This window comes from Mirounga leonina, unplaced genomic scaffold (assembly GCF_011800145.1).
Source record: "Mirounga leonina isolate KUSES-001 unplaced genomic scaffold, KU_Mleo_1.0 Mir_101529, whole genome shotgun sequence".
NCBI classification, from domain to species: Eukaryota; Metazoa; Chordata; class Mammalia; order Carnivora; family Phocidae; genus Mirounga; species Mirounga leonina.
Genome location: NW_023270143.1, coordinates 232981 through 246451, shown reverse-complemented (window position 1 = coordinate 246451; position 13471 = coordinate 232981). Strand labels below are relative to the sequence as shown.

Sequence of the window (13471 nt, the reverse complement as noted above, 5' to 3'; positions counted from 1 at the left end):
AGATCATTTATTCTTTCCCTTTTCCTCCCCTCCCCATCTTTCTTTCTTCATCTTCTCCAAAACTCTATCCCCCATTCTCTTTCCCTTCCCCTTCCTTCTCCAGCTCCTCCCTCATGCTTCATTAACACATAATTATAGGGTAATCAGATCTTTGATACACATAGCTTGAAGCCTCTTAAAACCAAGACTAGAGGCAGCTTCACCCTGTTCATTGGTTCCCACTTGCAGAGAACTCCCAGCAACCCCTCCGAAGAAGAGGAAAGGGGACTGAGCTTGAGGTGTGCTGTCTGTAAGTAGGGAGACACCAACCCCAAGTATAGCTGTAGTAGGTTAAGAGAAATATGTGGGGCAGGCCAAGGAATCATAGACCTTACAATTTTTTATTAAAACTTAAAGTTTGGAAGAAATTTTTTTTAAAGGTTTTTTTATTTATTCATTCGAGACACAGAGATACAGAGAGAGAGAGAGAGAGAGAATATGAGCAGGGGGAAAAGCAGAGGGAGGGGGGAGAAGCAGGCCCCCCACTGAGCAGGAAGCCCGATGTGGGGCTTGATCCCAGGACCCTGGGATCATGACCTGAGCCGAAGGCAGATGCTCAACCAACTGAGCCACCCAGGCGCCCCTGGAAGAAATTTTTAAAAGGATCTAACCTGATCTTCCTCTCATCTCATACAGATGGTTCTTGCTTCCCCTCTTTTCTTCATCCTGTACATCCATCAACAAGTTTTGGGGCTCTATTTTAAAATATATTTCATTTTTTTCCATTGACCTATGTGTCTATTCTTTCTTTTAATACCACTGCCTTATGTACTGTTGTTTTATAGTGTTGTAGCTATCTTGAAACCCGGTAGTGTGAATCGTCCAACTTTGTTCTTCAGTATCGTTTTGGTTGTGCTAGGTTTTTGGCTTTTCCATATAAACTTTAGAATCACTTTGTTTATATCTACAAAATAGTTTGGTTGTATTTTAACTGAAATTATGTTAAACTCTATAGATCAAGTTGGGAAGAACTGACATATTTAACAACATTGAGTCTTCCTATCCATGAACATGGAATATCTCTCCATTTATTTAGATCTTCTTTGGTTTCTTTTATTTGTGTTTTGTAGCTTTTCACATTCAGATCCTGTACATAATTTGATATTTTGTTACATTTATACCTAAGTATCTCATTGTTTTGCAGCTGCTATAAATAGTACCATTTTATTAAAGGTTCTAATTCTAATTTTTCATTGCTGGTATATAAGAAAGCAATGATTTTTGTGTATTGAAGTTGTATCTGCAACCTTGCTATATATGTTCTCATTAGTTCCAGAAGGTTGTGTGTGTGTGTGTGTGTGTGTGTGTGTAGATTGTTTGGGGTTTTCTACAATGCTACAAATTTTGATAAATTGTATTTTCATTTTCATTTAATTCAAAATATTTTAAACTTTCTCTTGAGACTTCTTCTTTGACCCATGCATTATTTAGAAATGTGCTGTCCAATTTCTAAACACTTGGGGATTTTCCAGCTATTTTCTGTTATGGATTTCTGGTTTAATTCCACTGTGGTCTGAGAACATGCTTCATGTGATTTCTATTCTTTTAAATTTGTTAAGATGTGTTTTATGGCCCAGAATATGGTCTATCTTGGTGAGTGTTCACTGCAGACTTGAGAAGAATGTGCACTCTGATGTTGGATGGAGTAATCTATAAATGTCAATGAGATCAAGTTGATTGATAATGATGTTCAAGTAAAAATATATCCCAAATCCGTCCACTTACTTTCTCCACCATCACTATCCTAGCCAAAGCTATAATGGTCTCTCATCTGGACCTCCAGGCTGGTTTCATAACTAGCCTTCTAACTTGTCTACCTGTTTCCTGTTTTGACCTCACTATAATCCATTCTCTTCACATCACACAGAATGATCATAGATCATATCACTCCCAGCTCAAAGTCTCCATTGGCTTTTCATTGTTGTACCTACAATAAAAGCTAAATGCTTTCCCATGGCTGGCATGGCTGGACACAGTCTTTTTTTAACTTATTTTTTTTTAATTCAAGTATAATTAACATATGGTGTTATATTAGTTTCAGGTGTACAAAATAGTGATTCAACAATTCTATACATGACTCAGTGTTAATCATGATAAGTGTACTCTTAATCTCTACCATTTCACCATGTCCCTACCCACCTCTGGCAACCATCAGTTTATTCTGTATATTTTTGAGTCTTTTTGTTTGTTTGTTTGTGTCTTTTTTCCTTTGTTTTGTTTCTTAAATTCTGCATATGAGTGAAATCACATGGTATATTTGTCTTTGTCTGACTGACTTATTTCACTTAGCATTATACCCTTTAGCTCAATCCATGTTGTTGCAAATGGCAAGATTTCATTCTTTTTTTATGACTGAGTAATATGCCCTACACAGTCTTGCTCCAGAACTTCTTTCCTGCCTCATCTGGTATCAGTCTCCCCTCTTGCTCTCTCTAGTCAGACTTCTTCCTGAAGCCCCTTGAATATACCAAACTCATTCTCTCCTTAGGGCCTTTGCCCTTGTGTTTCACCCTGCCTGGGATGCCATGCCTCTGGATCTTCATGAAATGACTGCCTTCTTGTCATTCAATCTTGCCTTAACTGTCACCTCCTTGGAGAAACCATCCTTGCCTATTCTATTTTATCTTGTTCCACATCCCTACCCAGTCACACTGCCTTTGTACATTTTTTTCATTTGTTTTCAAAGAACTTTTAACTTTTGAAAATGATCTTCTTGTATGTGTTGGTTGCTTGTGTCTTTCATCTTTTCTCTAAAATGTGAGCAGCAAGAGAGCTGGGACCCTCTTAACCACTGAGTTGTCTATACCTAGAACAGAGCCTGGTACCTAAATATTTACTGAATGGCTGCACTTCTGCTTGAACATTTCCAGTGACTTGGAGCTGACTGCTTTGATCTATGAGGCAGCCAATGCCTCTGTGGGTGGTTTTGTAATTTAGAGATTTCATTTTTCTCTTGAGCTAAATACTGCATTCTTGACCATATAAACAGATTAGAAAAGAAAAAAAACATGATCATTACAAAAGATGCTGAGGAAGCCTTTGATAAAATTTAACACCTGTTAGTGACCAAAAAAAAAAAAAAAAAGAAAGAAAGAAAAAGAAAAAAATCTTAACGTACTAGGAATAAGAAGGAACATCCTTAACCCGATAAAAGAATCCTCCAAAATCTTATAGCAAACATGTATAGTGGTGAAACTTCAAATTTTTCCTTTTAAGATGAATAACAAAACAGGGATGCCCATTATTTCCCCTTTTGTTTAGCATTGAACTGGAGATCCTGCACAGCAAGACAAGGACATAAAATAACAGGAGTAAGGATTTGGAAGGAAGAAACAAAACTGTCATTTAAATCTACTTTCTCAGATCTTTCACCCACTCGTCCTCCTTCTGTTTTCTGGAGGCCCACAGACCAAAGCTGTCCCCTCTTCTGCATGACAGCCCAGGTCTTCTTCCCTCTCTGGTCCTCAGTCACCTCAGCTGGAAAATGATGGGCTGGACAAAGTAATCCAAAAAGCTCCTTGTGGTTCCATCTTGCCATGATTTATGAGTCTGTATCTTCTCTACTACTAAACACCTCTATTTTCCTTAACAGTTTCTAATAGTGATGACTTCCAGAGCCCTCATTTCCTACCAACACACTCCATCTTGTTTTTTTTAAAGGTATGATGCCCAGAACTGGGCAGAAGGTGAAGAAAGGATAGAGCACAAAAAGACTGGAGTAGAGGGAGATAGACTGAAAACAAAACCTAAAAATGAAATGGTAGAAAGAGGCAGCAGAAGGAATGGGCAAGGGACAGCAGTTGAGGGAGAAATTGTCTGGTGGGAGAGAGCTCCTTGACTTCTTTCCCTGGGATGGGAGGATGGTCCCCTGCACGGTTTTGGGGACAGTGATGGGAACTGAGTTTGTAGTTGGTCACATGCATTTGATGGCTCTGTCAGTCTTCCTTCCAGCTTTCCTACCCCTAAGCTGTAGGACTCTCCTTTCCATAACTGAGGTTGGGGGAGGAATATTGACAAAAGCCAGCTCAGGATGGGAAGGGAGGCTGCACTGAGCCAGGTCCCTGTCCAGGAGGCAGGAACCCCATCACAGTGGGAGGGAGCAGCAAGCCAACAGCTGAGTGAGACAAGGCCTGGGTTATTTTTTTTCCAGTTTGTTGGCATGTGGGTGGATTTTTCTCCTTTTTTCTTCTCTCCTGCTCTCTGCCGTTTCCACAGAGATGTGGGAGTTTGCAAATTTGTCTCCGTGGAGGGGAGAGGCAAGAGCTGATTTGGGGGGTCCTTGACAGGGACCAGGGGAGCACCAAAGGACACAGCAATTCTGGTAGCAAGAAACTAGGACCTATTCCCTGATGGTATCACTGGGGCAAGGAGGCTCTCACTGTCCTTTCCTCTTAAGGCCGCAGGGATGCCTTCTCACCTCTGCTCAGCTCTTGGCTCTCAAATCCATCCCACCTGGTAATTGCAAAAATCTCTCTCTGCTTCTTTCTTTGCTCTGCAGTGCCAAATGCCTTTTCCTCAGGGCCCTGAACAAACTATGGGCACACCTGACACTCGTGCCCAGAGGCTGCTCTCCTCCGCAGCACCTGTGGGGGTTTGGTGGTGGGAGGCCAAGGAGCCTTCCTTTTTTTCCAGTTATGTATTTAAAGCATAAAAAAAAAACCCAGTACCTATAGCACATGCTAAGTGTCAGATGAGTGTTTCAGGGGAAAGCTTTCTGAAAGGATTGAGAGGTGGGTAGTTTAGGAAAGGCTTCCTGGAGGACGTGGGACCTAGACAAATTGACAAAGTAGGCAAGGGCATGCCAGGCAGGGGCAGAGAGCACAGCACTGTGCGTCTGGACACCTACATGATGATCCCAGTTCTGCCATAAATTTGTAATGTGATGTTGAACAAGGAATTTGCTTCTCTTGGGCTTTCTTTTCTCATCTGGAAATCAGGCTGGATAGCTCAAGTTCTACAGATCTCTGGAGCTGGCATCCTGATTCCTGGCCTTGGGGGTTATGAGCCATCGAATGAGATCATGTGTATGCATCGTGCACTGAACACCATCAAGGGGTAGGATGACCAACTGTCACTGTTTGTCTGGGACTCAGAGGTTCCCCGGAAAGCGGAACTTGAGTGCTGAAACGATCCCGGGCAAACCAGGATGGCTGATCACCCTAACAAGGACCACATCCACTACTTGTTATTATCGTCATCATGATCATTATTACCACTAGAGGGCAACACTCTCTTATGCCTGGGAGTAGGTCTTACCCGCCCCCACCCCCCCAAAGGTGCAGAACTGCCCCCTCATTCCAGAACCAGTCAATCCTCAGAGTCTTTCTCCTGTAGAGGACATCACTGAGGAACAGAGAGATCTGTGGATTTCGAATACCAGGAGCGTCCTTTTGGTCTTGCCAGCCCCATGTGGTCTGATTTTGCCTGTTGTGCCTGGTACTTAGGTGCCCAGTCTGTCCTACTGTGGCAGAACTACCCTGTTTCCCCGGGTACTGGGGAAACAGATGCTACCCACAACTTCAGTTTGTCTGAACACAACAGGGACTTTCTTTTCTTTCTTCCTTCCTTTCTTTTTTCTTTCTTTCTTTTTTTAGGTAATCTCTACACCCAACGTGGGGCTTGATCTCACGACCCCAAGATCAAGAGTCCCATGCTCTAATGACTGAGCCAGCCAGGCGCCCCCAACAAGCACTTTCTCAAGGCTCTGCTGTTGGCCCCCTGCTTTGTCTGGCAGTGTAATTATTCTACAAGGCCAGATCCGTTGATACAAGAGCTGGCTTTCTCCCTCCTACGGAATTAACTTCTGTATTACTATATATCCCTTATCACAGTGAATTGTAGTTATAATTTATCTATCTATACAACCCCATTAGATTGTTGATTCATGCATTCAACAAACATGGATTGCTTATTGCTTACCTACCATGTCCCAGGCTTTTTGCCAGACTCGTGGTACAGTGGAGAGCAAAACAGACGGAGTATCTGCCCTTGTAGAGCTAACAGTCTAGTGAAGGAGGCAGGAGGAAAGCAAACAAAGAACCGCACAAATCAATGTGTAATTACATACTTGCTAAGCTCAAGGAAGGAGAACGACTCGCTGAGAGCGTTTATCAGAGGGCTCTGCCTCATCTGGGAGTGTGACGCGGAGCTGCTGAGGAATTGACATTTGAACTGAGATCTGAAGGATGAATAGGCAGTAAGTAGGCAAAGGCAGGGAAAAGAGCTTTCCATGCCAAAAGAACAGCAGGTGTGTAGGGCCCAAGAGGGGAAGAGCCCAGCTCCCAGGAGGAGCCGTTTGCTCCTTGAGGGCACAGCCTGCCTCTTGTTCAGCTCTTGCTATAGCTCCAGGCCTGGCACACAGATATGCCAAATCAATGCCTGTTGCATTGAATTGGATGAAATTTTGTCATGGAAAGCATCGTGGGCTGGGGGTGGGGGTGTCAAAAGACGTAGCTTCTATTTCCAGTGCTTCTGGGCAATTCAATTCCATTTTCCAACTGCTTACAGTGCATTCACCATGTGCAAGGACCTGCGGCCACGTCTAGTTGGGGGATTGAAAGGTAAACAAAATTATCTCTGCCCTTGGGCGCCTGGGTGGCTCAGTTGGTTAAGCGACTGCCTTCGGCTCAGGTCATGATCCTGGAGTCCCGGGATCGAGTCCCATATCGGGCTCCTTGCTCAGCAGGGGGTCTGCTTCTCCCTCTGACCCTCCCCCCTCTCATGTGCTTGCTCTCTCTCATTCTCTCTCTCTCAAATAAATAAATAAAATCTTTAAAAAAAAAATTATCTCTGCCCTTTAGCAGCACATGGTCGGTGAAGTGGCTGACCCGTAGACAGGCAGGCCCCTTGCTCTCTCTGGGCCTCTTTCTCTCCAGTTCTAAAGTGAGGGGCTGGGGTTATAGGAATCTCTAAGCCTCCTTCCAGCTCTAACAGTCTTGAGGTGCTCTTTCTTGGATAACAGCAGGGAGCAATGGAGCTGATTCTTTTGTTTCTCCTGCCCTATAGGAGTCACATGGACTAGGACTGGGGAAATGCGGCCTGGGATTCTGTTTATGGACCATTTTCCCATGTACAAGGATCTCAGAAGCAGTTAGGGTTCGCTGCTTTTGACTAGAGTGTTCTGGCATTTGATGAACTTTTGTTTCTTTCTTTCCTGTCTCCTTTCCCCAGCTGCCCCCCTTGCCCCAGTCTTCTTTTCTACACCTAGAGCTGCGTTTTGCATATATTAGGGCTGGAAAGGGCCTTTTAAATCATTTTATCCAACCCCTCCATCTAGTGTTTACATTCCCTATGCAACAGACCCTCCAAATGAGGCCATCCAGCCACTATTTGAAGACCTCCAGTGACAGTGAACTCACCGTCTTTGCTAAGCTTTGCCTCTGAGAGGATTCTTCCCTCTGGGAATTTGTCTTCCTGTACTTTTCATACCTTGCTTCTGGCTGTGCCCTGCGGAGCTAAGCACAATAATTCCACTGCATTGCCCCTCTGACAGCCTATTGGATACTTGAAGCCGGTAATCATGTCTTCATAAGCCTGCTCTCTTCTAGGCCAAATATCATCTGTTCCTGCAAATGTTCTTCACTAGTTCAAATCCCCTTAGCATCTGTAAATATAGTTGAGTTTATGTAAGATTTATATCCCGCCTACTTTAAAGAGGATATTAGGAGACTCATCAGTTATAACATGAAAGAAAGACAATTAGGGATAAAAATGTGGAAGAAAACAGACCAGAGACCATGTAAAGGAAGCACGAATAGATGTTGCCAGGTACCCAAAATGAACTGGCTTATAATTGGACTCTGAATTTGGCTCAAAATTTTATGGCAGCTAGGACAAATTTGGAAACACATTGGGTTATGTGGTTTTATGTTCTGACAGGATCAAGCTTACAAATCATCTTCAGAGAGAAAATTTTTCCTGAAACAAAACTCCCGACTAGCCTATTAGGATTGCTTTCTGTGAGACTGTTCAAGACTGACAGGTACTTTGGATATATCTTGCCCCTTCCCCCACTAGGGGAAAGAGGGCTGGAAGGATGATTAATTAATTAACTAAATGCTGTCTCAGTTTTAAGCACCGCTATCTCTTTAGGGATCCCCACAGAGATGAGAGACTTCCTTTTCCCTTCTTCTTTCTCCTAGGTTCCTCACAGTCACCTTCTTAGCGTTCTGCTCTTTAAAGTCTGCAATCTTAAGACTCTTTGGAACACCAGACCTCAGGAAATCGCCCAAGTAAGGAACTGTAGCCTAGTGGTCACACAGCAAGTATGTGCAAATCATTTCTCTGGGGTCCTCAGTGTCCTCATCTGAAAAGTGAGTTAATCTCTAACGTCCCTTCAGCTCTGACATTCTGGACCTGTAAACTCTTTGATGGAAAGACCAATGATTGCTTGTTGTTGTCGTTGTTGTTTTTTAATTTTTGATTTTCCCATCTCGTGTCTGGCAGCTAACCGGTATAAGAGAAGATCTGTTTATGGACAGAGCTGTGAGAACCCAATAGGAAAAACCAATTTGAACAGATGCTACCTTTGCATCTGAGGAAAATATTTCCTGGCTCTCATTATCATGACGAGTTCTTGTTGACTAGATACTGGTAGTGGCGAGATGTGGTTTTCAGGGCTCTTTCCTGCTCTGGCTCCATATTCCTTGGCAAAGTTGACCCTAGGATAAGGAGAATAAGAGCAATCACACCAGGTGCTGGGGCTTCTGGGAAATGACCCTGGGAGCCAGCAGGCAGGAGAAAACAAACGTACCACAGTTTCTGCTGAACAACAATGAACCAAGACAAAACTCACCTCGTAGTGTGTAATATTTGGTACATATGATATCCATGTGGACCGCCCTCGCCACCTACCATGTTACTCTCTTGCTTAAAAATGTTCCATGCCTTTTCATTGCCTATAAGGGAAGGTCCTGATGCTCCAGCTTAGCAATGGAGTCTTCTCTAAGCGAAATCAAGCCATGTCTTCCCACTACCTCCTATCCCTTACAACACACACACACACACACACACACACACACCTGCTCACGCACGCATCTCTTGTGCTCTCTTCAACCAAACTGTGTGTGGCTCCCTAAACACACACGGTTTTACTGACTGTTCCTTTCCTCCCGCCACACGTGGTTCCCTTCAACAGGTATTTTCCAGCTCTTCCGCTTGGACCTGTTGAAACCCTAAGCTCAGCTCAAACACCTTCACAGCCATAAAGACCTCCCAGCACCCCAGTCCTGCAGTGCCTCTGCTCTGGCGCTTTACACATTGTCTGGTTAGTCCCGTTTGTGACCCATGGTTACAGCTCTCTGACTAGATGGGGAGCTCCCTGAGGGCACAGGCTATGTCTGATTCACCCAGGGCCCTCCATCCTCCTTCCCTGTTTTGTCTTTCTCCAGAGCACCTATCACTACCTGTGTCCATCTCCTAGGGCTGCTGTAACAAAGCACCCCAAACTGGGTGACTTAAAGCAATGGAAACTTATTCTCTCAGGGTTCTGGGGGCCAGAAGTCTGAAATCAAGGTGCTGGCAGGGCCATGCTCTCTCTCTGAAGTCTCTAGGGAAGAATCCTTCCTTGTCACTTCCTACCTTCTGGTGGCTGCTGGCAATCCTTAGCATTCCTTGGCTTGTAGACGGCAATCTCTGCCTCTGTCTTCACATGTCATTCTCCTCGGGCGCGCGCGCGCGCGCGCGCGCGTGTGTCTATGCCCACATTTCCCTCTTCCTAGAGGGACACCAGTCATTGGATTAGGACCCACACTAATAGAGCATGACCTCACCTTAACTTGATGACATCTGCCAAGACCTTTATTTCCAAATAAGCTTGCATGCACAAGGTGGGCATCAAGTTTTGAGGGCTACTATTCAATCTGGTATACCATCCAGCATGTTCTGTATATTCTATTTGTTTATTGTCTCTCTGTCCCACTAGATTTGTTAGCGTCATGAGGTTAGGGATTGTTGTCTATTTTGTTCATTACTCTATCCTCAGTGTCTAGAACAGTGCTTGACACATAGTAGAGACTTAACAAGTATTTTGTGAATGAATGTTCCTACCCATTTGCCCCATGCCCCACAGGGAATCTGAATGAAAGAAGCAAGGATAAAGATGAGAATGCAGGTATTGCCTAGAACATAATAAATACTCTGTAAGTATTCACTGGATGAATAGAAGTATTTGATGGATGTGTTAACACTTATGGGGCACCTTTTTTGTATAAAGCTCTGAGAAAAGGTATAAAGAAGCGAGAAGGAAACATCTGAGCATCCCGGCTATGCCTCCGTGTGACCCTGGGCAAGTCATTCAACCTCTGGGTTTCATTCTCCTTACCCGTAACATGGAGGTAATAACACTACCTACCTCATAGGATTGTCATGAGGATTAAGTGAGCTCATACATGTAAAATGCTTAGCACAGTGCCTGGCACATGATGAGCTCCATAGATGTGTTAGTTATTATTACTGTATTTGCTCTTATGTGCTACACTCTGTGGAAGGTATTTGGTTTTTTTTTAACTAGCCTTATCGAGATAAAATTCACGTATCATAAAATTCTCCCTTTAAAAATGTACAGTTCAGTGATTTTTAATTAACAGAGTTGTGCAACCATCACCACAATCGAATTTTATTTTTTATTTACTGTATTTTTAGAGAGGGAGAGAGAAGGGTGTAGGGGCAGAGGGAAAGGGAGAGAGAGAATCTTAAAACAGCCTACACGCCCAGTGAGGAGCCCACCTCGGGGCTCCATCTCACAACCCTGAGATCATGACCTGGGCTGAAATCAAGAGTCAGAGGCTTAACCAACTGAGCCACCCAGGCGTCCCACCACAATCTAATTTTAGAACATTTTCATTCTCCCTCAGAAAAACCTCATACCTGTTAGTAGTCACTCCCCTTCCCCCAACACATGCCCCAGCCCCTGGCAAGCACTACTCTGCTTTTTGACTCTATGAATTTGCCTATTCTGGAATTTTATATAAGTGAAATCACAATATGTGGTCTTTTTTTTTTTTTTAAGCGAGAGGGCGTGCATGCAGGGGGGAAGGGGCAGAAGAAGAGGGAGAGTGAGGAACTTAAGCAGGCTCCACACCCAGCATGGAACCCAATAGGGGGTTCAATCTCACGACCCTGAGATCATGACCTGAGCCAAAATCAAGAGTCGGCCGCTGAAGCAACTGAGCCGCCCAGGCGCCCCACGATATGTGGCCTTTTGTGTCTCATTTAGCATAACGTGGTATAATGTTTTTAAGGTTTATCCATGTTTTAGCATGGATCAGCACTTTATTCCTTTTTGTGGCTGAATAATACTCCATTGGGTGGATATGGCGCATTTTGTTTGCCCATTCATCAACAGATGAACATTTGATTATTTCTACTTTTTGGTTATTACAGATAATGCTGCTATGAACATTCATGTACATGTTTCTTGGTGGACATATGTTTTCATTTCTCTTGGCTATATACCTAGGAGTGGAATTCCCGGGTCATGTGGTAACTCTATGTTTAACATTTTGAGAAAATTTCAAACTGTTTTCCCAAGTGGCCACACCATTTTGCATCCCCAAAGACCACCCAATGGTTGTTCCTATCCATTCAGTGGCCAAAGCAGTGGGAGATGCGGACCAGTCTTCTGTAGTGGGCTGAGCGCTCCAGTCTTCAATAGGGAACTTCTGGAAAGGCACCAAGGGCACATGCACACCTTCAGACCAGTTTGTGACCTTGGGTTGAGTAACAGTAAACTCAGGAGCTGGAGCAGTCCATTCACCTCGAAATGCCTCCTTGGACACAGCCTTTTCAGCAGTGGCCTGCTCTTCCTCTTCAACCTCTTCAGGATCGCTGTAGAAGTAGAGATCAGGCATGACCTCCCCTGGGTGCTCATGGGAGATGATGGCACGCATGCGCAGAAAGAACTTCCTGGCCCAGCACCCACCACATCAGACCCACTGAGGGTTCTGCCTTGTTGTTGCACGGGATGGCAATGCCCACATGGCCCAGAGGAGAGTCTGTGTTCCACAGAGCGATGGCAGGCAGGTTAACATAAGACACCTCTGTGACAGGCCGGTGGTCAGCCCTGGGACCGGTCACCACCAGAAGTCATGGCTCCTGGGAGGCTGCCGCCAGCTGGCTAGGGAAGCTTCCAGGAGTGAAGCGGCCAGCAGTAGGAGTGGCTCCGGTAGCAACAGCAAACTTCAGCACAGCTCGCTGGCCACTATTCCTGGACGATATGACACTGGCATCAGCCAGGTTTTCAGTGGCAAAAATGGTACAAGCCACCAGCAGAAGGTTCTCCCAGGTTCTCTTCAGATTTAAGATGTAGATGCCTTCACTTTTCCTTTTGTAGATGTACTGTTCCACTTGGAAGTCAAGCTTGGTGCCACCTAGAAGGGTTCCTGCTGCAAGGAATTTAAGGACAGCCTCCTCCTTCATCTACAGGACACCAAGGGCTCTGGAAATCGTGAAAGTTATGACAGGAACCCAGAACAACACCGTGTGGGTAGCACAGAAAGCTCAGTGTGTGTGTGTGTGTGTGTTTCTCATTGTGGTTTTTGATCTGTGTTTCTCTGGTGGCTAATGGTGGTGAGCGTCTTTTCATGAGCCTATCGGTCCTTTGTACCTCAGAGCAATGTCTCTTCAAATTCTTCGCCCATTCAAAAAAAATGGGTCGTCTTCTTTGTTGTTGGGCTCTAAGAGTTCTTTGTGTATTTTGAACACAAAACACTTATCAGATATACCATTTGCAAATATTTTCTCCTATTCTGTGGGTTTTGTTCTCTGTGCCCAGTGATTTTACCTGCTTTTTTCCAAGACCACTCCTGTGAGGCAGGTGTTATTATTTGGGGGAAATGGAAGTTCAGAGAGGAGAAGATAGAATTTAAATCCATTTTTGTCTGACTGTAAAATGGATGCTTTCTCCTCTACCCCAACCTGCTCACAAAGATGAATGAAGACATGTTTCTGGCTTTAAGGAGCTCAGCCTGGCAGGGGACATAAAACAAAGAACACAAACGAATGTGCTTTAAAGCAGAGTTCCACTTGTCCCACAGTACCCCAGGAGAAGTGTAGAGAAGTGCAATGGGAGGTTGAGAGGAGAGCGAAAGCAAGCGCTTCTGGCCAGGGAAATCGAGGTTGGCTTCAGTAAGGTGACATTTAAGTCTTGAAGGATGGCTACAGTTCCACTGGCTGAAGACGATGGACAGAGTGGAGAAGAACATTTCCAAAGGAGGGCAGAAAGTGAGAGTTGAATGAATGAATGGAGCTTTGATCCTAAGACCAACTGCCATGGGGAGTCCCAGAACTCGTTGGGATGGGATCCTGGGACTGCCTTGGTTGGAGCACCCCGGGACCAGCCAACCTTGGCGATCCTGGGGTTCACTGGGGTAGGGGATCTGGATGCTGCCTTGGATGGAGAGTTTAGGAACTGGCTGGAGTGGGGGGGGGGGGG

The 13471-nt window shown here is 44.6% G+C and overlaps 1 pseudogene; it reads right to left on the bottom strand.

Annotated features, from left to right (window-relative positions):
• Positions 1-8601: 8601 nt before the first annotated feature.
• Positions 8602-13241, bottom strand: LOC118026395 (annotated as a pseudogene).
• Between the last annotated feature and the right edge of the window lie 230 nt (positions 13242-13471).